This window comes from Lissotriton helveticus, chromosome 6 (genome assembly GCF_964261635.1).
Source record: "Lissotriton helveticus chromosome 6, aLisHel1.1, whole genome shotgun sequence".
In the NCBI taxonomy this organism is placed as follows: domain Eukaryota; kingdom Metazoa; phylum Chordata; class Amphibia; order Caudata; family Salamandridae; genus Lissotriton; species Lissotriton helveticus.
Window position 1 is genome coordinate 937,785,526 of NC_136067.1, and position 25,366 is coordinate 937,810,891.

General features: G+C 47.8%; 1 protein-coding gene across 1 annotated transcript in view; it reads left to right on the top strand.

Moving 5' to 3' along the window:
• Positions 1–25,366, top strand: part of AKT3 (AKT serine/threonine kinase 3) — a 1,072,603-nt gene that overhangs the window by 1,036,399 nt on the left and 10,838 nt on the right. The window lies entirely within an intron of this gene.

Genomic DNA, 25,366 nt, shown 5'->3' on the forward strand with positions numbered 1-25,366 from the left:
TATCTGAAAATATCAAAGCAACACAGCTTTAGATTGATAAAATGAATTTTATCGTAATAAAAATGATAAAGGGTACTAGAGCATTAAACACACAATGAAACCGGAAGATGTAAAGTAATATAGATGTTTGTTTGTACTTCACAGTAACAATTGTGTATACTTTTTTCAGGTCAACAAGTTAATAAACATGAATATAGCGTAAAATAACATTGTACAGAAAAAAAGTGCAATTTTACTTAAAGCTTGCTTTAGGTAAAAAGCAAGAATCAGTCCAAATTAATTATATAAATAAATCCCTTGTAGGCACACCTACCTGTTCATATTTCATTACCCAAGCTGTCAAGGGTTGATTGGGTCCCCCGTTGTATTTAATATTGTCGACAGGAAGGCACCAGCAGTACCATATGAAATCTATGACTTGGTTAGGTTTCCATGACTTCGCCTTAGGTTATTGTGAATCGCAGTAGAGTTGAAAATGCACTTGAACCATAGGAGAAAACCTTTTGATTTCCAGCTTCTAAAAGTAGCTTTCTGAATCAGCCATAGAGAGATTGTTAAAAAAAGCCATTACTAAATTAATTAAATATTTTGGTATTTGCTGCCTCCAGGGAGGGACTTCTACACTATTGGAAGCTATTAACAAGTAGGCAATCTGTGCCGTGTATTCACTCACTTATTTTTACATTGTCGATGCTTCCTATCTCACTCTTTAATTCAATCAGCCCGTGACTTCAGGTTTTAGTTGACCTGTACGACTTTCCTGGCTGCAACAAAAAACATTCCGCTTTCTGACTAGCTTGAACAGCTGTGACCCGTCTTTCAGGCGTCCACACATCATTAAATCCTGTGCATAGTTTTCCAGTTCAACTCTAAAGTCATGTTGGCCTCAGTCTGCCTTAGCCTCCCTTGCCCCTACTCGTCTCTTAACTTTCCCAGCACAGCTACAAGGGGACAGGGCTGCAGCGCAGTGCTGTTGTGGTGACTTTTCAAACAGGTGTGTAACTAGTACATGCTACAAATTACGCTGTCCTTGTGAACGACCCTTCTGTCTCTAAGGTTTGTTTGGGGGTAGGAGAACAGTCTCTGGTGAGGACAGTTTAAAGAAGATAGGGTTAAATGGAGACATTTACTGCACAGCTTTCCAAAAACATTAATTACATAGATCTAGGCTTTACAAGAAGTTAGAATCACCTTACCGGGCATGCAATTTGGCATGTCAGTCCAGGTAAACTATGAATCCGGTAATCCATCTCAGATTCTGCTTGGGATAGACAGCTCTTCAACTCTGATGCCTTAAACACATGTAGGGCTACCAGTTATTTGTGCTGTTGTGTCATAAATGTGTGTGTAAGGTTTAATAAACTATTAAAAAATATGTAGACCATTTCTCATGTTTCTTTTCCTCTGTTCAGCAAATTTTGCAAAAACACATGCCATTCGCTCTGTCCCAAATGCAGTCTGCCCCCTTACTCAACTTGAATGTTCTCTAACTAGCACACTTCAAAAATGTAGCCATAAATAAGGGAGCCCGAACATATAAAATTCTACCAGTCTTCTAACCCCGGAGCAGTTAACTCACCAGTCTGAGCAAACATCTTGAAATTTGGTATCTACAAATATCTTCCTGCCCACTCCCCTTGGGAAATGCCCTTCTTTATCTTCAAAATCACTCTGCATGATACCATGAGAGTGCAGGGGCATATGATGACATTTCCTGTGAAATAATTCCTAACACAGATGTAATGTCTTGCGATGTTAGAGGGTACAGGGTGAAAAGCACGTCACTTCCAGTAGCCCAGGAACTTTGGTGATTTGACGTCCCCTGTTATACAGGCTTAGGCCTCAGAGTACATATTTATTAGCAGTAAGTGATAAATGACACTTTAGATTCTGAAATGCCTTTTAAAGTCATGAATTAATAGCTATATTGTTCTAAGCCCGACCCAAAGTAAATTATGTCACAACTTCAGTGTAGTTGTTTGAAAACACTAGCTCGAAATATTCGGTAACCCCCATATTTCTCTTGTATTTTTGGTCATCTGCTCTGGTCCATGGCACTCCTCCTCCTGGCCTCTGGCTTCCATTTGTTTTCTTGCTAGGGCCTCCCTCCGTGCCTCAGTGTTCTAGGGTTGGTTCAATGACCCGGTGGTATGATTGTTAGATGCAGTAGCCTGGGGTAGGTCCGACAGGAAAATAGGTTTCTCCAGTATTAGGGGTGTCTTTCATAGATTCACATGCTTGAATATTCCCCGTCGTCGAAGTGGGAGTCCCACAGTACATAAAAATAGCAATATTGCTAATATAACATAAATGATAATATCATAGAGTAATAAAAAATAGAGATAATACACTGTAAAACCTCTAAATGGTAACTTCCATAGGAAGACATTACAAGAGAAAAAACTCATTTGTAACATATCAGTGTCATTATGTTGGTCCAAACTGCAGCCAATCAGGCTCAAGCACCCTCTAGAACCTTCTCCTCAGAAGCTCAAGCCCTTAGATTTTCTACCGCACGTCGTGTGAAGGGAGTCTCCCTGAGCTCTGCTCAGTTTTCTTCAGAGTTTGTCTCTTCAACTTATTTTTTCCAGAATGTCAAGTAAGAAGTCTTTGTTTCGAGCTTGCTCTTCATGTGGGAAACTACGGTTGTTTGAGAAGGACCCCCACCAAAAGTGTATTTACTGCCTGTACCCTGACCACAAGGTGGATGAATGTAAATTCTGTAGAGCTCTTCCTTCTAAGACTCTCAGAGACAGGGAAGGTCGTCTTCTTATATGGTTGAAGCGCCTCCAAGATAAAGAAGATGTTCTGTCAGACGCAGTAAGTCTTCAGTCAGGCTGTTCCACTGTCCCTTCAAGCGTGGGAGTGTTCAAGACTTGCCTTCTCCTTTTCTTCAGAAAAAGAACAAGCTGGCTTTGCCTGTGGCACAATCTTCAAGTTCTATGCCTTCTGTGTCAACGCCCACGAGACCTGGCTCTCAGGCGTCTTGTCCAGGCTCTATCAGTATTCTGACAGTCTTGACTCCCAGGTCGTCGACGGGCTCGTCGACGACCGTTCCGTCCACAAGATTGGCTTTGATGTCTTCGTCGACGACCTCTGTGACGACGACGTCTGCTTCCTCGTCGTCGACGACGGTGATGTCGACGTCCTCGGCGTCGACGAGAGCTACTACAATCCCGTCAACGATCCCTATTGTCTCGTCGGCGACGAAGTTGCCGTCGACGAAGAAAACCTCTTCGACGTCGAAGGATTCATCGTCGACGAAGGTCCCGTCGACGTCAGCCTCTCCGTCGACCACCTCGTCGACGTCGACATCGTCGACGAAGAAGGCAACGATGGTTTCGACGACGAGAGCCCCGTCGACGTCGAGTGCTCCGTCGACCAGCTCCACGACGACGGCGTCGTCGTCGAAGAAAGCGACACCGGTTCCATCGACGAAGGTACCGTCGACGAAGGTACCGTCGACGACGGTGCCGTCGACGACATTATCGTCGACGAAGATACCGTCGACGAAGACACCGTCGACGAGGCTGCCGTCTCCTCAGATCCCAGCAAAGAAGACTCCGTCGACGCACGTTCCGTCGACGACGATACCGTCGACGACGAATCCCTCAGTGGGCCCTACCTCGTCGACGATGGCGATTTCCTCAGCGGCATGTTCAGGATCCTCGTCAGGATTGGGTTCTTTTGCCACCATGCCTCTGGTACCACTGCCTTCCTTGACCTCTGGCAGGGATTCTTCTCTGCAGTTGCCACCTCCTGATCTCCAATTACCCTCATCTTTGATGGCAACTGATCACGAGACTGGATCTATGGGGGACGATGATGACGATGAAGCTCACAGTCCATCGGAGTTGATCATAAAATGTCAAGACTCCAGTTCTGACCAGGAGGAGGTGGAGGAAGTGGTCCAACCGGATGACCAATTGGTCCAGTTTCCTATGGCATCTTTCCCAGTTTCTTTGTTTTCAAACCTCCAGCATATGCTGGATGACTACAACCGAAGGTTTCCGCCTACCCCTCAGGGTACTCCAAGCCACGCTCCTGCGGAGGACTCCGGCCCTGCCACCCATCCGCAGTCTTTGGAGCAGCCTGCTTTGCCAGAGCTTCCCCGCCCTCACCCCCCTCTTATTCCGCAACCTGGTGCGCACGGGGTGGATGAGTCGGACAGTGAAGAAGGAGAATTACACCAGGATACTGACGATGAGCAAGATCCAGATATGGTGGATTACGACGACTATCGGATACAGACACCTTCTCCGCAACAGCCAGAGGCAGGTGATTCGCCTTCCATTGATACAGCAAGCTTCCATGTGCTGATGAATAAAGCGGCGGACCGCTTTAAATTGCCAAGAGAACAGCGGCAAGAAGATTGCTTTCTCTACGATTTCAAAAACAAACCATACAAACAAATTCACACCATACCAATCATAGAATTTGTATGGAAAGAAGGGATGAGGATTATGAATTCTCCAAACTCCTTGCCGGCACAAGTCCCTCGCCTGGAAAGGAAGTACAAGGCTCCTGCAGGTTCTCCTGCTTGTTTGCTGTCGCATCCCAAACCAGACTCGGTTGTCACAGGCGGCACAGCGACGATCCCGCAATCCGGCGACTCCTCTCACTACTCCACCGGATAGAGAGGGTCGACGTTTGGACGCCATTGGGAAGAAATTTTCCACCATGTCCTCTACGTCTGTACGCGCTGGAAATGCATTGGCCATTCTAGGTCGTTTCGACAGGCAAATGTGGTCTGACATTTCCGCATTCGTTTCACTAATTCCAGAAGCGTCCAGAGCGGAAGCCCAGCAAGTTCTCCAGGATGGCATGAGGGCGTCAGAGGAAATGATTGACTGTGCGATTGATGTGGCGAGTACGGGATTTCGCATCCTCGCCAGTGCTGCGGCTCTCCGCCGCCAGGGCTGGCTTAAATCCACTTCTTTCCGACAAGAAGTCCAGTCGAAGATACTCGACATGCCCTATGACGGTGAATCTCTTTTTGGCGCTCACATTGACGAGGCGCTTGAGTCAATTAAAAAGGACACCGATACAGCAAAATCGCTAGTCTCTTTACAATTTAAGAAGCAGCCCTTTCGTGGCGCCCGTGGAAGAGGTTCGTCTTCCACAACTTTTCGAGGAGGACACACTCAGTACCGCCAATTCAACCAAGGCAATCAACGTTACTCCTCCCAGCAGTCTACTCGCCAAAATCAGTCAAGACCCTATAAAGGAAAACCTACTTATAGGGGTGCCAACAACAAACGCCAGTGACTCTCATGTCACACAAGGAGTTGGAGGGAGAATCTCGCAGTTTTATTCCCAATGGTCTCTGATAACATCGGACCAATGGGTATTGGACATTGTTCGCAAGGGTCATGCCTTGGAGTTCACAGAGATTCCTCCTCATTCTCCGCCATCAGGCCCGCCACCTCCCCATTTGCTAGAATTGCAACATCAAGTTCGTCTTCTCATACTAAAAGGTGCAGTCGAAGTGGTTCCTATATCACAACAAGGGACAGGTTTCTACTCACGTTTTTTCCTCATTGCCAAGAAGACGGGAGAGTGGCGGCCTATACTGGATTTGAGGGCGCTCAATTTCTTTCTAAAACAGCAGTCTTTCCGCATGCTCACATTGTCAGAAGTCTTGCGGCTTCTCTGCAGCGGAGATTTTCTGTCCACGATAGATCTGCAAGACGCCTATTTTCATGTGCCGATTCTGCAACAACATCGCCAATTCCTGAGGTTCAAGGTGGGCACTGTCCATTACCAATTCAAGGTGCTGCCTTTCGGCCTGCGTTCAGCGCCTCGTGTTTTCACGAAGGTCCTGGCCCCAGTCATGGCTTATCTACGTCTTCAAGGAGTGCAGATTTTTCCTTATCTGGACGATTGCCTCCTGAAATCTCCGTCTCCTCTTCAGCTGGCTCACGACACAAGTCTCTGCCTGCGGACTTTCGAGTCACTGGGGTTGACCATCAACGTGGACAAGTCACACTTAACACCATCACAAAGGAGGAACTTCCTGGGTGCCATTCTCGACACGGAATTATCAAAAGCCTTCGTTTCCCAAGAACGACAGGTGAAAATAGTACGTCTGGTCACCCTCATCCGTTCAAAACAGTCAGTTTCTGTGCGCATGTTGAAGTCCTTTCTGGGGATGGCGTCGTCCTGCATCGCTCTACTCCCGAATTGCAGGCTCCGCACTCGCCCTATTCAGGAGGAACTAGACCTGCAATGGCGCCAAGTGTCAGGATCCTTCAACGATCTAGTGAGAGTCTCGTCTCGCATGAAAGACAGTCTCCTTTGGTGGAGAGAACCATCCAACCTAAACGAAGGAGTTTCCTTTCTGGCCCTTCCTCCGGATCTAACACTGACCACAGATGCATCCATGGAGGGTTGGGGAGCTCATCTCCTAGACCTTTCAATCAAAGGAAAGTGGACTCCGTCACAACGAACATGGCATATCAACAGATTGGAGCTGCTGGCGATCTTCCTTGCTCTCAGATCTTTTCTGCCAGTAGTGCAAGGAGAGTCCGTGCTGGTTCAAACGGACAACACAACCAGCATGCACTACATGAACAAACAGGGCGGCACAAGATCTCAGCCCTTGTCTCGGCTAGCTCAGAAGATCTGGAACTGGGCTCTTCGCCATCGAATCTCCCTGACGGCGGTCCATCTGCCGGGGGTTTCAAACATACTAGCGGATTCGTTGAGCAGGTCCACATCATCGACCCACGAGTGGGAGCTTCATCAAGAGACTCTGGACATGGTGTTCCGCCGATGGGGTCGTCCCCTGATGGACCTTTTTGCCACTCCACTGAATCGGAAGTGCCCCGCCTTTGCGAGCTGGCATCCTCATCCGGGGTCCAGCGGCAACGCCCTTCTCATGGACTGGAGCGGCCTGTTCGCCTATGCATTTCCTCCCATACCATTGGTGCCGAGGACGTTGTGGAAGATGCGCAGGCAACCCTGCCACTTGATACTGATCGCACCTCGTTGGCCCAGACAGGCTTGGTTCTCAGAACTTCTTCTGTTGTCCCAATGCACGCCCATTCGTCTACATCCACGTCCGGACCTTCTGTCCATGGACGAGGGCCAAGTCTGCCATCCAGACCCGACCACTCTATAGTTATGGGCATGGAACCTGAATACCTCGAATTCGCGAACTTAGAGATGCCCCAAGAATGCAGAGAGATTCTAGCTTCTGCTAGAGCTTCCTCAACTGTTCAAACGTACAAACTAAAGTGGAAACGGTTTTGCCATTGGTGCGCAGAAGCAAATGTCCATCCACTCACTTCTGCCCCGGAACAGCTGTTGCCTTTCTTTCTAAGCCTTGCTCAGTCTGGCCTCTCTCATGCCACCTTGAGGGTCTTTCTGGCAGCTATTTCACGTTTCAGGCATGATGGCTCAACCTCTCTCTGCTCATCCAGAATTATCAGACAATTTTTAAAGGTCTCTTCAGGAAGTTTCCTCCTATCAGACGCCCGCCTCCGGCATGGCAACTCAACGTGGTATTGTCACAGCTCATGAAGCCTCCTTTTGAGCCAATCCACAGAGCAGACAACAAATTTCTTACCTGGAAGGTCGTTTTGCTTTTGGCCTTAACATCTTCTCGCCGTGTGAGCGATCTTCATGCTTTCACAATCAAGCCTCCTTATTTGCAATTCAAAACCGATGGAGTATCTCTTCGTACCAATCCCTCTTTTTTGCCAAAAGTGCCTACAGATTTCCATCTGAACGAACCTGTCTTCTTGAAGACTTTCTTCCCGAATCCACAGTCACCGGCAGAACAACGCCTTCATTCCTTAGACATCAGTCGTTGTCTAAAGTTTTACATTTCAAGAACTGCCCCTTTCCGCAAATCAGATCAACTTTTTGTAGCATATGGAAGAATGCGAAGGGGACATTCAGTGACAAAACAAACACTTGCAAGATGGCTCTCAGCAGCCATATCCTACTGTCACCAACAAGCTGGCAAGCCTTTACAGTGTCCTGTGAAGGCACATTCGACGAGAGCGATGGCGTCTTCCACCGCCTTGTTTGCCGGAGTGCCTCTACACCAGATTTGCCGGGCGGCAACATGGTCGAATAGGCACACCTTTACCAGACATTACTGTTTGGATTCCATCAATGAGGCGGATACCACAGTGGGGCAAGCAGTGCTTCGCCATCTCTTTAAATAAGGTGAGCCTCTGTTCCCTCCTCCTTTTTCTTCTGTGATTGCTATATGCTTTTAAGCTATGTGTTTACTTCTTGTGAAGATGCTTGCAATCCCAGTGCTAAGGAGTTACTGCTATCTATTCTATTCAAGCATGTGAATCTATGAAAGACACCCCTAATACTGGAGAAGAACTATCGTTACTTACCTGTAAACAGGTGGTTCTCCAGTATTGGTGTCTTTCATAGATTCACATGCGACCCACCCTTCCTCCCCTCAGAGGCTCTCTTCTCCTCATACGCTATTATTACTAGTGCTACGAAAATCTGAGGGCTTGAGCTTCTGAGGAGAAGGTTCTAGAGGGTGCTTGAGCCTGATTGGCTGCAGTTTGGACCAACATAATGACACTGATATGTTACAAATGAGTTTTTTCTCTTGTAATGTCTTCCTATGGAAGTTACCATTTAGAGGTTTTACAGTATATTATCTCTATTTTTTATTACTCTATGATATTATCATTTATGTTATATTAGCAATATTGCTATTTTTATGTACCGTGGGACTCCCACTTCGACGACGGGGAATATTCAAGCATGTGAATCTATGAAAGACAGCAATACTGGAGAACCACCTGTTTACAGGTAAGTAACGATAGTTCATTTGCAGCTTGTTCCGAACATGGACAGGGGACAGAAGCAAGTGGCGCTGGCATTGCAGGGCTTCCTACTCTGCTCCTCATACTTGCAGGTTTTGCTTCCTACATACTTTGATTGTTGCCTGAAAGTTTGACCATCCAGTTCATAGGGATGGCTTCTCTTACAGGGCGGAGGAGCTGTGCCCGCCCTCTGAGAGTGCAGCAGGCAAACACAAATAAAGGAAATGGCATGTCAAGTGCCATTTTATTTGGCCACAAGCTCACGCGGTGCAGAGCAAGGGTGGGGGCGGGGCTCAATCCTGCCATTCCATTATGATTGCTGCCCCTGCCAGTGCTCATGTCAGATTGGTCAGCTGTCTATAGTTGTTCTATCCGACATGCACACTGTAGACCCAGCAATCCAAGGGCCATGTAACAGCCTGGGGATTGCTGGCACAGGCCCCCATCCTCAAAATAAGCACTTGGTTAGCCTGCTCCAATCAATCCGGGAGCTGCTCTCATGCTAAAAACAGAATGACAGCAGCTCCAGAATTAGTTGGATTTGCATTCCACGAGCAGGAGGGAAGTCCTTCCCTTTCCTGCTCATGGACACAAGGATCGCCGGCAGAGAAGTGCCGCACTGGGCGGGAGTCGCTGCTGTGTTTATGGTGAGTTGTGCGCCATCGTACCTCACCATTTTTTGTTACTGCTAGCTGCCACTGCGAGCTCAGCCAATATGTTGAGACCAGGGGCAATGCTGGCTCGTTACCTTTACTAGGACTTGAAAATGCATCACCTGGTTACTGCCAAATCTATCACATTTATGTCTGATCCTTTGCCTCACTATGTTTTCAGGGGAACACAATGCACACAAGCTTAGGTTTACAGTGTGACTGTATAACTAAACTAGTTGCCTGAACTCAGTTGAAGGAGCCAGCGCACGAACACAGTGGTGGTTGGTGACTGTGGGGGTTGACCTCAAGCAGTGACTGTAGAATTACCTCTAAAACTCCTAAAGTCTTTACGTTGACCTCCAAAATCTCCTTGCTCATCTCTAAATGTGAGTGCCTATACAACTTTCCAACTTACTCTAACACCTTCGCCGCCGCGGCTATTCCGCCGCAGCGCTAAGGGGGCGGGGGGCCGCGCGGCGCACCCATGCTGGTGACGGAACCGCTCTGTCACCAGCCTCGGTTGAGCTGTGCTCATGAAGGAGCGGTTCCGTCAAGGCCCCGCCCGCTCAATAGAACGCGCCGCGCAGGCGCGAAATCGCAGGCGCGTCAGGCAGGCCATGATGGAACCGCTCCGTCATCAGCACAGCGCCACCGCGGCTGATGACGGAGCGGTTCCGTCATCAGCACGGAAAAGGCTAAAGCTTTCAGACTGTCTGCTAAAAGCTTCCACATTCGATTGTCTTCAAGCTCCCCAGCACTTTTAAAATGTGTGGTCTCTCATCTCTTTCCTCCTAAGCTATGGCTTAGTTTGTTGCATCAATCCACTAATTCAGAAGGAAAGTGAAATTGACATTATGCTGCCTTTGAATCCCGCCCCCTCATTTAAGTGGAAGTACATAGTGTTACATCACTTCACCTTTTGCCTTAAGCGATATTGTATGAATTAGAATTATGGAAGTAGATTTTAATAAATCTTTCAAAAAGTGTTACCTTTATAATGCAGGCCTTTATCTGATTTAACGAGACTAAGTGGTTCTTTAAATTAATAACGGCAAATTAACTAAGATAATGCCATGCTGTGCTTTAGGTATTGCATTTTATGCGAGAGAGGCTATCCTTAACACTTTGCACAATTCAGAAAAGCATGCTATAATCTTTTTCTTTTACTACGTTATTATTGCAGCACTATATTGTTATATTGACTGAAGGCCATCACTTTTCTCTCTTTCAGAAAGTAATCTAAATCATGTATCTATAATTCACATTTCCCCTTTACCTGGACACTCTAAATGTTTCCTCTTTTCTACAGCTTTTGTTCCTAACTTGAATTACTCTTCATCTCTTTTTCTCTCTACCTTAATTAATCTCCTTTACTGGCCTTACACATTGCATCAAAAAGTCTTTTTAGTTATTATCTCGTTTATCAATTTTTTCTCCTTATTGATGCACTGTTTTGACCTTTTTAGCTCACTTTTTTTAGAGCAAGGTCTCACTTTCCCACTGCCTTTCCTCTTCCACAACTGCCTTAATCCTCTATAGGCTTCTGGCAATCCACTGTATCTTCCAACTCATGGCTAAACACTGAAGCCTCTTCATTCATACATACATCATTTTTCTCTCATCCAAAGCCTCTCTTCTTACTTAGGAAGCTCGTCGCCTAACCTGTAAATCTTGCACGGTCTACCAATTATTTGTTAAGATTCCCTGTTTATCTCTGAAGACCCCCTGCTCTCGTTGGAAATGCCTCTGGTCATTTCATAGGCTCTGGCTGCCTTCTGTAGCGTTCAAGATTCCTCCCTTTAATCCTTCCGGAATACCCACTAGTTTCACCTGGATTGCATCTCGTGGTCCAACTTCACATCTAAGCTTACTAATTTACAAAAGTGGAAGTCTTGTTATGTTTTTGTTTACCTTCTGCTCCTCCGATTTTTGTCTTATCGCACATATTTGGCTCTTGCATATACTAACATTTTATCCAGAACTGACGACTATAATGGAAGTCACAGAAATAGACAACGGAGCAGATTGTTAGGCTCTAGTTGGTGCGGAATGCAGTTGCTGGTCTATTCTATGACCCATATTCTAAGGACACTGAAAAAAATGTTTGTTATGAAGAAACAGGATGGTACTGAGTTCCTTTTACAGAAACCGGGCTCTTGCCCAAGATTCTCTTGTTTCTTGCAAGAAAGATACCCCATCAATCCGATTAAGTGACATTTCTGGCACACCTAATCAATGTTTATTGATACTTTTAAGCCTAAAGCTGCATTCATGTATCCAAAACAGGTCAAATGAAAGCACCCAATATCAAAAGAAATCCAGCCAAATCTAACACCACTCCTTCCCTCACAACCCGGAGTTGAGAAAAATGTTGGGACGTGGCCACTTTCCGGGCAGCATAACTCCCTGTCCAATCCATGCATCAGTTGAAATATCTACAGACATAACATGGGCCATCTCTTTGTTTTCATGTTCCAATAATCTTTATTGTTGAAAGTCTAAGTGGCTGAGAGGCAACAGGCACATTCTCATTGTAAGCAACCGTATGTTACTGACTTCCAGCAATAAGTCTAACGTTTCTCATTAGTGTTTTTCCATGTGACTTCAGTCCCATAGGAAAAGTATGACCATTTCCCAAAATTGGGATAGATTAGTGGGGTTGTTGGGGAGCGAAGAAAAGCTAGGGTTTGTAGACATCAGGGAAGGCCCACCACATGCCGATGCTGAAAGGTAACTCGTATATTGCTACCCCCCCTTTCGGAACACATAACAGGACTGTCGTAATCGGGCAGTAAGCAAGCTCATGTAGTCTCCTGCAACATAACGTCAGCTACAGCCACCCTTGAGGCAAGGGTCTCTTCAATCCTGCCAAGAAAGACCTTGTTGCTTATGGATCAGATAACATGAAGGTCTTGGTTCCTTGGGTGAACTGCAACCTACCTGGCTTCCACAGAAATAACCAGCATCCCCATATACCGTACCTCTCTATGGATTACCTTCATGTGACACCTCCTGTCTTGCTTCCCCTCATTCATGTCTGAATCTAGGTGAAACTCTTGTTATTTGTATTTGATCCCTTTCTTCACATGCCGGGGGAGTCGCCAACTGCTTCCGCCCCCCGCCCCCCCCTCACCGTGAGCCCCCCCAGAGACAGAGGAGGCCCCGAGAGGCGCAGCGGGAAGACACAGGCGGCCCCGCGGCCGAGGAGTGATGGCGGGCCGCAGAATCGAAATAGAGGCCGGAGTTGTGAGGCCCGGTGGCAGGTGGCCGGACTGGACCTCGCCTGGCATCACCAAGACTCCTGACGCTCTCCCCTGCGTGGTCGCGGCGTAGAGGAGTGCCTCTACGCGGGGGCCCCGGGAGTCGGCGCCCCACCGCAGCACAACGAGACGATTTGGTCAGAGGTGAGAAGGTAGGGGGCTGCTTGGCGACGGGACACGACCCCCAAAGAGACCACAGGCGCCATTTTCAGGAGCGGAACCAACAGGAAGCGAAGAGAATGTCGAGTGGGTGCTCAGGGAGGATATCATCTCTTCGAGGCCAGTCTGGGCCCATGAAATCTGAAAAAGTACCACTAACGATATCACAACGTGGCAAGAGAGGCCCAATACGGCGGGGACGCATGGTGAGGCCGCGAGGGGGCCTAGGCATAGCCGGGCACCGGGGGGGCGAGCGCTCACTGGGGAGGAGAGGCCCTGGACCAGACCCAGACCCCAGATACAAAGACTGCTGGCAGTGCGATCCCTGTGACCCGCACACAGACGGATGACAGGGGCGCCTCCGGGATCGGAACGCAAGGGGTGGTGACCCCAAGGAGTTGGCCCTGGTTGCTGGAGGCCCCAAATCCTCTGCTGGAATTGAGGGAGAAGTGGGACCTGCGTGTGGGGCCTCTGAAGTGGTGGCGCTTTGAACCCAGCACCTATTGCAGTCGAGCAAGAGGAGGTAGGCCCCTCTCCAGCAGAGCAGTAAAGAGTGAAGGGGCCACCGCTGGAGGCAGCGAGCGACCACCGTAGTAACAGTCCAGAGAGGAGGGACAGCGGCAGGGGCTGGGAGAACACCTACGGGAGACCCAGTATGGCCGGTTTGCGGAAGAAAGGAGACCGTACTCTTCCAGAGATTCGCCGAAAGGGGACAGGGGGCCGGCCTCCCCTGGGGCGCCAAAGCAGCACCCTGAAACCAACAAAGCTGAGGTGCCCATCACAAGATCCTTTCTGGAGACCTTGTTCAATTCCCTCCGCGAGGACTTTCAAACACTGAAGCAAGAGGTCGCAGGGGATGTCCGAGAAATCAGAAAGGATGTAGACGGCCTGGGCGAGAGGGTAGCCGCCATCGAAGAAGCCGATCACGCCAGAAGTGATGAGATAGAGCAGCTCCAGCAGGAAGTCATTTGCCTTAAAGACCAGCAAGTGGACCTACAGGCGCACACGGAAGACTTCGAAAATCGGTCCCGCCGTAACAATATTCGGGTCCGGGGGGGCCCCACTTAAAGAAGGTGCGGATATTGTGGGCTACCTACAGGCCATGTTTCGGGATATTCTGGGGAAAGAAGCAGACTTTGCCATCAGAATTGATAAAGCGCACAGAGTGGGGCTGGCGAGACAAAGGCAGGTGGCACCTACGAGAGAAATTACTACAGCGCAAAGGGGTCACCCAACAACTACGCCAAAGCATCACAGACTACCTGAGCACTAACGATAACGCAGACCACCCAGTGACAGCGTTTTGGGGTGCACTTAAAGCTGTGGTGCGCGGCGACCTCATAGCTATTGCAGCAGCTGAAGGGCAGGAACTTAGGGACAGGAGGCAGGCGCTAGCAGCGCAGGTGTTAGAATTGGAACGGGTACATAGTAGAACAGGGGCCCCTAGAATTTGGCGTCAGCTGAAAGTAGCGAGGGCACCGCTTGCGAGCCTAGATCTCAATCGAGCAGAATACGCAGCTCTACGTCTCCGACATACATATTATGTGGGAGGCGATAAAACAGGGTGTCTACTCGCCAGTAAGTTTAGAGCTAAGGTCCAACGCTCAAAAATTCCCGCCCTCCAAGGCCAAGGAGGGCACATGCTTGTGGAAGATGAACAGATAGCGGAAGCGTTTCGAGCATTTTATGCCTCACTCTACGCTGCGGACCCAGCCGTGGACCCAGAGAGCGGGGACGCCTACCTTAAGGGGGCATCAGTTACAGCCCTTAATGAGTCCAGCGCGCTTACTCTGGATGCCCCGATAAGGACAGAGGAAGTAATATCGGCGATAGCATGCCATAAGCCTCTAAAATCACCAGGGCCCGACGGCTTCTATGCAGGCTTCTACAAGGTCTTCTGCCCACTGTTGCCACCCGTGCTTACCAAATTGTTCAACTCCTTCCAGGGACCAAGCTCCATCCCTCAAGACCTGCTCGCCGCGGACATTATCGTATTGCCCAAACCCGGCAAGGACACTTCACAGTGTGCCGCCTACCGGCCCATCTCCCTGCTTAATTTAGACCTCAAAATATTCACGGGGATTCTAGCGGCTAGACTAGGGCCGTGCCTGCTGGGCATCATAGAACCCAAACAATCGAGTTTCATCCCCAACAGACAGTGCAGTGATAATACCAAGCGACTTTTGCATGTGATAGTCAAGGCCCATTTTAACGGTGTGGACGCAGCTCTCCTATCGGTTGACGCCGAGAAGGCGTTCGACAGGGTGGACTGGAGGTACTTGGACAAGACTTTGGCGCGCTTTGGCATTGGAGACCGTTTCCGGACATGGGTCGCTAACTGTTACGGCACACCCCAAACGACTATTCAGGTTAATGGCATAGGCTCGCAACCATTTTATATGATGATATGCTAAAAATTATATATGTAGCACACGTACACCAACGGTTTCTTGGTGCTTTCAAGGACGGACTCAGAACGCAGCAGCGTGGTGAAGTAAGTTAATTGGATGCTTGAGAAAAGAGCCAGGTCTTAAGCGCCCTCCTGAATTGAGGATAGGAAGAGATTAGACGGAGATCTGGGGGGAGTGGGTTCCAAAGGAGTGGAGCTTGTGAGGAAAATCTCAAGCCACCATGCTTCTTAAATCTAAAGGTACATGTGGACAAAAGGTTTGAGCATGACGATCGTAGGACCCGGGAAGGAACATAGCAGTGGATACGAGAGGCAATAAAGGCCGGGCCTTGGAGAGAGAGGGCCTTATTAGTCAAGCAGCCCAGCTTGAAGAGGCTGCGCTGAGCCACAGGGAGCCAATGAAGGCTCTTAAGTAGAGGTTTAGTGTGACTACACTTTGGCTGGCCATGAATGAGTCTGGCTGCTTGATTCTGAATAAGTTGGAGTTGATGAGATTGGTAAGCGGGTATTCCGGCATACAATGCATTCGCATAGTCAATCTGGGATATGACCAATCCCAGAGTGACTTGGACGAGGGCGTCATGAGAAAGGAATTTGCTAATTTTCCTAATACGATATAGGTGGAAAAAGCAAACCGAAACCGCTGATTTTATTTGGGCCCTCATAGAGAGGTCATTGCTGATGGTGACTCCTAGGCTCTTTACAGAGTTGACAGGGGATGGAGGACAGCCCAGGGAGCTTGACCAGAAATTGGCGTTCCAAGGATTTCCTGGAGGCCCTGTAAGGACCAGCTCAGTCTTGTCAGGATTAAGCTTGAGCTGGTTCGCGTTCATGCAAATACTGATGAAGGTCTTAGTGGATTGAACGTTCTCTATGGAGGAGGGGGAGGAATCGATATTGAAAATGAGCTGAAGGTCATCAGCATAATTGAAGATGACTCCTGATCTTTTCTGGAGCTCTGAAATCAAAGGAAAGATGTACAGGTTAAATAATAAAGGGGAGAGGGAGGACATCAGCCGTGGCACTAGGCACGGGTGCCCGCTCTCGCCCCTGCTATTTGCCCTTTATATTGAACCATTTGCCAGAGAATCCATGACAATCCGGGCGTCATGTTTGGTGGCAAACCGCACACCATTAGTCTGTACGCAGACGACATACTTGCAGCGGTAGACAACCCCTCAAGCTTGGTGCCATCTTTCCTAACGGAAATGGAGAACTTTGGGAACATTTTGGGATTTAAAATGAATGTAGGGAAATCCCTGATTATTCCCCTGGGCTGTAATGCCCGTAGAACCGCTGGCGGTCTACGGCAGTTTGGGGGATTGTCCTCACACATGTCTCTGCCATACTTGGGGATCACCCTGACACCGAGCATAACGCAGACGGTCGAGAATAACTAAACAGCACTTTTTGGTCAACTTCAAGGGGACCTGAAGCGGTGGCGGCAACAACCTCCCTCTTGGCTGGGACGTGTGGCGGCGATCAAAATGTCCCTGCTACCCAAGATCCTCTACCTGTTCCAAACCATCCCAGTAACCCCACCGATTGGGATGCTTCAGAAAATGCAAGATGCGATACAACAGTTCATATGGGCGGGTAAATGTCCAAGACTCCGCAGAGACCTGGCTAGGCGAGCTCCTAAAGAGGGGGGCATGGGCATTCCAGACCTTCTCTGATACTTCCAAGCGACACAACTTTATCTCCTGGAATGGAACCATCCGAAGTCAGAATAACTGTGGCTATTTCAGGACATGGCAATGGCCCAAATGTCGCTGTGGAAAGTCCCCTTCTTGCAATGCTCAGACAGGCCGTCCTATCTCAAGAAATCACCTATCACCCGCTCATTACTCAAAGTGGGATGCGGTGGCAGTCAATAGAGGTCTCATCACTTTCCCTTCGCCCATGACGCCACTACTCAACAATCCGGTCTTTCCTCCCTGGATGGACCCTGGGGCGTTTCACCAATGGCGTGCATCGGAATGCAGGTCGGCCGGTCATCTGTTTGATGTGGATGGCTTTATCCCGCTTGACACCTTGAAGGAGATGTATACCCTGATAGCCCCACAGCGGTTGCAGTACTTCCAGATCCGCCACTGGCTCACACAGGGAGACACATTACCGTTGGTGAGTCGGCGGCTGACAGCATACGAGAAATGGCTCATCACAAAAAAGTCAGACAGGCAGGCGATCACGGACCTGTATAAAATGCTAAGCCCACCACCGTCTGCCCCGCGCTCCGCTGGTCAGAGGTGCTGGGAAGCGGAGCTCGGACGAACTTTGACAGATAAAGAACGGCAGGACATTTATCATAAGGCCCACCACACCGCCAGAAACGTGGCTAGCAGGGAGCCGGCAGTTAAGATCGCATATTATTGGCACCTAACTCCGGCAAGGCTGCACCAGAGTAACCCAAGTCGTAGTTCTGCATGCTGGAGGGGGTGTGGTAAGGTGGAGACACTGACACATTTGTTATGGGAGTGTGAGGGGTAACTGATTACTGGAAAGAAGTACTTCACGACATTGGCACTTACTTCGAGACAGAAATTCCCCGTTTTCCAGCCTACACATTACTAGGCCTCCCCAACGCCTGGGGTTGGCAGTAGGAGGGGCGACACAACACATCCTCTCCCTCTGGGGTACCACGAGGAAACCTACATACGTGGGCTGGCTTCATCGGCTTTGGTATATAATGGGGATGGAACGGATACAGGCGACGCTTACTCAGACGGCAGATTCCTTCACCACCATATGGCAACCGTTCATCTCTCTTCTAGCTGGGGAATTCAATGAACTTACCTGTCTGAAATACCTCAGGGTGTTGCGACTCACAGATGAATTCGCCAAGGGGTCCAGAATATTTGGCTGGGTTGGGTGCATATTATCAGTCCTTACAAACAAAAGGAGCTCAAGGGGGAAAGAAGGAGGAAGCCGCCCCCCACTCAATCAGTATTCAGCAATAAATGCCTCCTCCACCACACACCAATTCGTCGTACGGCCAATGGCAGAGTTGCACAATCAGTCGTACTCCTGCCCCAGATGCGTTACTTAACACTAATCTGTCGGGTCGTGGTGTGTTTTCTTATACGATTTAACCCAGGTCTAATCTCACACCCAATAGTGAAACAAGTGAAATAAAGTGTAAACAAAGAGAGAGTGCCTCACGGTAGCAGCACCCGAGGGGGTTCCTGGCACGCAATTGCCAGTTTACCCACTTCTCATCATCGTCCCTCTCATCATCGTCACTCTCTCTTAGTAGTGAATAAAGAACAGAGAAAAACACAGAAATAATAATAAATTCCCAACTAATATAGGTGCAGTGCAAAAAAATTAACAACCTATCTGTCCACTCATCTAAGTTGAAAGTAAAAAAGTGGGTGTGTGCATCTAGAACCCCTGTGATAGCCAACAGGCGAAATGGCCACCACTGCTAAAATGTGGAGCAACTTGTTAGCTTTAATAACTTTATTCTACTGCTGCAAGTAGTCCAAATTAAAAATGGTTCTTATTATACCATGTTTATATGATGCCGACATGTTTCATTGCTATAACTTCAGCAAATTCGTCAGGGCAAACTCGGGGTTCTGATATTAATTTTTGCTTTTCTCAGTTCACTCGACCTGTAGTAATGTACAAAAACACCAGCGGAGATAGGATGTTAGTCACCAGTATCGGACTGCATGAATCTCAAATGTTGTAAACCAACACACATGTACCAACCACAGAGTAAACTGTATATAATGTTACCTGATGGCTGCCAGCTACTGCATACCTGCAACCATCAAAGGCGTTGAACACCGTGTCAAGAGATCACGTGCTCGCTGGTGGCGCAATTTAAATTATGGCCCCCTGCAAAATAAAACACATAGGGCAGTGAGGGCGCTGGTCGTGATATCTATGCGTTCGCCCTGCCTTCTGTCATATGCGCCCGCCTAATAAGCCTGACTGGTTTTCACACCGTCCACAGTGCATTGCCTTGCCATTCAGACATAAAAACCAATAATGCCGCTGTTCAGATTGCCGCCTGGCAAGTGGAGCCAGGATATAGCTGTCCTGCCGAAATCCGGCAATACTATCTCAAATCGCAGCACTGGTTCTGTGATGTTCTCTGGTGTTCCCCGCTCCCGCTGGTAGCATAAATACATTCAAAAAGCCCGCCACAACCCGCAAGACCTCTTACCGCTAGCGAGTGCACTCGGTCAGAAACGCTTCTCATGGCAATGTCCGCCGCCGTCTTTACTTAAACACTGGAACGAGTGTTTGACAAACGTGATGACGCGGAACGTGCCGTGTCATCCGGCGGCGGGCAGCCATCTAGGAACAGGATCGATTGTGTGAATAAAGTTTTGTTTAAAACCACACGATCGGGGGAAAGGTCATCCAACGTAGGTGGCATGAAGGAAATAGCGAAGTGAGGCTTAATCAAAGGTGGATACAACCCAATCTCACGAGTAATAGCCAGATATCTCCTACTCCTGATTATCATTAATGTAAGGAGAGTTGCCATCAAATTGAAGGGGCATTATGAAACTAAAAAATAAAGGATTTAAAAAAAAATATTTTGTCACAATAATTACCCATTTTATCAGAACTCGCTTTGAAATAATTCACACCATTTAAGAAGGGTTTTGTATTAGGTGTTACGTGCAAGGATTGTATCCAATTATTCTCATCATTAAGGACCACAGGGCCAGAGGTGCATTGAAAAAGGTCACCCCATCACTCCTTACAGCCATGGGTCCCATCGGGATGCTAAAGACTAAACCCTCCAAGCCGGATCTTCTGCAAAACAGACACAGCCTGTAACTGTCACATTCTGAGTGGCACCGGGAACAATGTATGAGACAGGGATTTGTTTGGGGCATGCATGAGAAACACTGTTCTGATATTGCTAGGTAGTCCCGATTATCCATGCTAGCCCGATAATTGGATTACTCAGCGTCTGCTCACTTTGTTCCATTCAATGCTATCGTTCAGCCCATCACGGTCTGCTTTCTCAGAGAATATCCATTTGGCTTCCTTCCGGGCCAAAATAGCATCAATATTGTGTGTCTCACCGACAACTTTCTCTAGAATTGTCCATTTGAAATTCTTATGGTCATGACCCTGTTCAATAAAATGTTGCACAAGGCGGGTGGTAAGTTTTTTGGCCTTGATAGTACTGATATGCTCCTGGATGCGGATTTTGACTTTGCGTGAGGTGAGTCCGATGTAGTACAACCCACAACTACACATCAACCTGTAAATTACATGGGACGTATTACAATTGCTAAAGTGGTTAAGATACCACGTTCTGCCATCATGTAATGCAACACTTTCATGTAATGCAACAAGCTGTCGTTCTAATCGGCGTTCTGTTTCTATGCGTTTTTTGAACACTCGCGTTAAATGCTACTGTTCTGTTATCATTAACGCGGCAATCCGTCGTTTCTACGTGTGTGAGATGGACATGTTAGTTATTTGGATTGAGAAGGATAGAGGTGGGATAGAAAAAGGAAAAAGGTTTGTATTTATATTGCGCTTGCTACCCCTAATGGGGGATTGAAGCAATTGGGCGCTGCCCATATTTGTGAAGACCTGACGCATCCTTCTGGTTCCCAAACATCTGGACTGCGTTCTCAGAGTTCAGGATCATTTTCATCTCGGCACGGTGAGTCTAGAGTGAAAACAATGCTTGTGCTGGGTTTGCCACTGAATACCAAGAGTCTTGATGTTCCATCACTGTTGCCATCTACAACCAAAACCACAAACTCTAATGAAAAGTTACAGCTCTCTGCTTCTGATTCCTACTCAAAAATCTCCAGAAATTAATATAAATGCGGCAGATCTCTCTGGAAAGGTTAATTACTCGAAATATTCCCGAATCCTCTAATTTTGCAGCTAATCTTTGTGAAACTGTTACAAAAACGTAAAAAGATCTGAGCATGTAAATATGAATGTTACCATTCCTTTCAGGGCCTTTCAGCATCAGTGTAGATACAAACGGGCACTCTATTGGTTTCCATTTATTGTGGCCCTATTCAAATTAGCACTGCTAGCAAAATGTAATTTCTTTTTATTTATATCTACTGGTTTTCTTTCAATCTTTTATTGGCAATTCATTTGCAGTACATTTTGAAGCAGGCAATTTCATTTGGTGATTGTTCACAGATTTGAATTCTGGAAATTTGCATAACGATCTGCTCAGTCAGTTGCTGCAGGCCCTTTTCAATATATCAGTGTAAGAGCTCCTACTAATGGGAATCGTATTGGCATGCTTGAGAGCTCAGACCTTTGCTAAATCTTGATTCACCTATCAATAATTTTCCAGAGAAAGTGATCCAATGTCCATGGCCCACCTGCATAAGTAAGGTAGCTTAATTCCTGTGCATCAAGACATTATACTGTGAATCAGATTTCCCCGGTCCCACTATCGGATGGAGCGGCATTGTGGGATTATAAACCAAATGCCATCATGTGTCTACATTTTAGGAATATTTCAGTCTTTTTTGCTGCAAACAGTTTTCACCTGGTGGGTGTCATCGTTACCTATTGACCTCTATCCCCAAAGCATTCACACTCTAAGCCTCCATCACGGACGCAATGTCATTAGTCCATGATACTGGCAGAACTGTGCGCTATAAATTATGGTTTTTTAGTAAACTTAGTGATCGTGTGAAATGTGTAAAATGCATGAAATTGACAACATAAAGGGGTCAGTGTGTGGACAGGCTGTACTCTAGAATCTATCTCACAGTACAAGGGTCTGAGTCTGAACAAACCAGGTTCTCATAGTTAGGGAGTCCTAGTACTGACAAGCTGGGCTCAACTGCCTGCCCGAGGAACAATATGTGGACAGACTGTAATCTGGAATTAATCTCTGAGTTTGAGAGACAGACTGGGCAGGCTGCACACCAGAGCCACACGGTGGGTAAGAGTGAAGACAGGCTGTATTCATATCTATCTCACACTCGAGGGCAGTGTGGGCAGGCTATGCTCCAGTTATACCCCAAGAGTCAGAGTGTGGACAAGATGCGCTGTTATCTATCTCAAAGTCTGGGATCAGTAGGGACAGAATGTTAGCTAGTTACACCTTGGGGTCAGTTTGGACAGGCTGGGATCTGGAATTAATCTCACAGTCCGGCAGGTAAAAGTGGACAGGCTGTACACTAAAATCAGGAAGGCACTTTTTTTAAAACAAAAATGAGCAAGCACTCGCCGTCCGGTCTGTCGCGGTGGCCCAGCCACAGAGAAGAGAACACTAGCGACTTTGCCTCTGTTGATTGATCCAGCTCGACCCTCCAGTCCCACACCCTGCAACTCCTGAGTCAATCTAGACGCTGCTCTCGTGCAGCATGAGAACAGCGCAAGGATTGGCTGGGTATGCTTCTTTGGAGACTTGCAGGTTGTTGAAGCAGCCCCCGGGCTCCTAGCATTGCCGGTGGGTGATGATTCAAGTGCGCATGTCGGACTGGGTAGAGCAAGGCACCCGTCCAACCCGACATGGGCACTTCACCCCAAAGAGGCCCAGCTGTGTCACACTGATTTAGCCATTCAGGCTCCATCCCCCCATCCGACTCCACCCGCACTCACCCGACCACGGCAAAACAGAAAACTTTGTCCATGACGTGCATAGCACTGCTGCGGCTGTTAAACAATGGATTGGAATCAGAAGTAAAGTAATTACTAAATATGGGGCCCAGGGGCAGGGGGGCAACACTACCATGCCCCTATAAGGAAACCGCCACTTCTCTCTTCGTGGTATCACCTTTATTTATCATCATAGTGTTACAATTACAAATTATCTTCTTACAAAATATGCCATACACTGCCTGTTCCGCATACCCTGTTACGTTTCTAGAGCATTAACTTGCTCCTCAGGAGCTTTCTTCAGGAGTGAAATACCCATGTATTGTCTTGGCTGAAAGTTTTAAATCCCCCAATGACTTCAGCCTCGAAATGACAAATACATGTCTTACTACTGGCCCCTCATAGATTAGTTATAAATGAGTGGCTTTTCTTTTTATGTGGTGTCAGTGTATGTTACATAACTGTGCATTTGGTGATTTCTCACCCTTATATCTCATGGGGGTGAGGGGGGAGGGGGGTCTCATGTCATACGCATCTACAGTGGTTAGTGAAGTCTGGTGAGCATTCCAAGGTGCAATCAAATGGGGCTATAACCTTCCGCTCTAAAAATCTTTTCACCATTTACAAGTGTGACCGTTTCTTTACCTAAAAAACTCAGATGAAAGTGCAGACTTTAATCTCCTAGGAACTACACTTAACGCCTGGGCTCTTGAGGACAAACAAGATCTTTTAACTTATTAAGTATTTTGTCATTAACTCAGAGAGACGTCCCAGCCTATTGTGAAGCATATGTGAGTGAGTTATTAGAGGAAGACTGGAGGGACAACTTCATGTCAACCAGACAGAGGGCTAGCCTAATCCACTATTTTCCAATTCAGCTTAAATAGCTATATAGCATCAAATGACATAACACTAGTATCACATGTCTCCAGGAGACACACTTGACGGAAGCCGAAGTGGCAAAATTGGGGGGAAAATGGAGAGGTCAAACATACCATGCCACTCACTCATCCTTTTCTAGGGGGTCTCGATATGGGTAGCCCCGGTGGTTCCCTTTGCAATGAAATACATGGAGGCAGACAACGAGGGTAGATGTATACTGCTGCAGGGCAACGCTAGATGGACAAGAGATAGCAATCCTGAATTCCTATGTTCGCACAGTGGAGGAACCAGTTTTCTATGCCACATTGAGGGATCTACTGTCTTCTGTAGTGGGAGTAGACACCTTCTGGGTGTGGGACTTTAATTGTGTGATTGACGGAGGACTGGACCGCCTCCTTCCTGACACTTGACTAAACCTCGAATGGCAGCGAACCTGGCGGAAGTGATGGCACAGTTGGGGTTAGGGGATGTTTGGTGGGACACACAACCTGGGAAACGAGAAAATACCTGCCACTCGGCCACACATGGAACATACAGCAGACTAGATAAGATCTTGGCGCCACATCAGACAGCACTGAAAAGTGAATAGGAAGCCCTTAAAACAGTCTTAAGGGGAAAGTGTGTGAGCCTCCTGGGAAAAGAAAGTGACTTAGCAGCCTGCAGGGGAAGGTAGGAGAGGGATAGCATAGTCAGGATACTGAAACGGAATTACTGAGACAAGTTATGGACGTGCGTGACAGGCTAGAGAAATACACACTAACATAACATCAACTGCTAAACCGGCAGGTAGATAAATCAGGAAGACTATTAGCCTGGATCTTTAGGTGGTGCTCTACCTCGTGAACCCAGGTAGAGGAGAGGCGCGAACCCTGAGTGATATAGTGGCGGTGTTTAGGAGGCATCTCAAACAGGCATATACTAACCCGGGAGACCCTGCCCAGGAGCAATTAGACGAGTACCTAGGAGATCTGCAGCTACCCCAATTGAGCAAGGAAGGGAGAAAAACACTAGACAAACCACCTACAGTGGATGAGATACCATTTGCTATCAGATCTCTCCCAACCTTAAAAGCACTGGGCAAAAACGTATTCACTGCAGAATTTTACCAAACGTTTACAATAGTGGTGGCCCCCCGCCTACAGGAAGTGTATCCAGAGGCATTGGAAAACAAGATGCTCCGCCCGTCATTTCACAAGGGAATCATAACAATGATCCCAAAACCGGGCTATGATACCCAGCATCCTACCGTCCGATCACGATGATAAACCTAGACATGAAAATTCTATGCAAGACTGTGGTCCAAAGGCTGCGACCGGAGATGAGCAGTCTAGTCCATACTGACCAATGTGGGTTCATATCCGGCTGGAACACCACAATGAATCTTAGGCGGCTCATGCACGTTATCCATGCAGTGGAGGAAAGTGAGCAGGATTTTGCCCTGGTATCCATTGATATAGCTAAGGCATTCGACGCAGTATATTGGTGCTTACTCCAGGAGGTCTTGAAGAGAGTGGGGTTTGAACCCCGATTCCGCTCCTGGGTGGCCTTGATCTACCCCGGGCCCTCTGCCATAGTGCGACAGGGGAGGGTGATCTCGGATCCACTGGAGATCCAGAGGAACGAGATCCA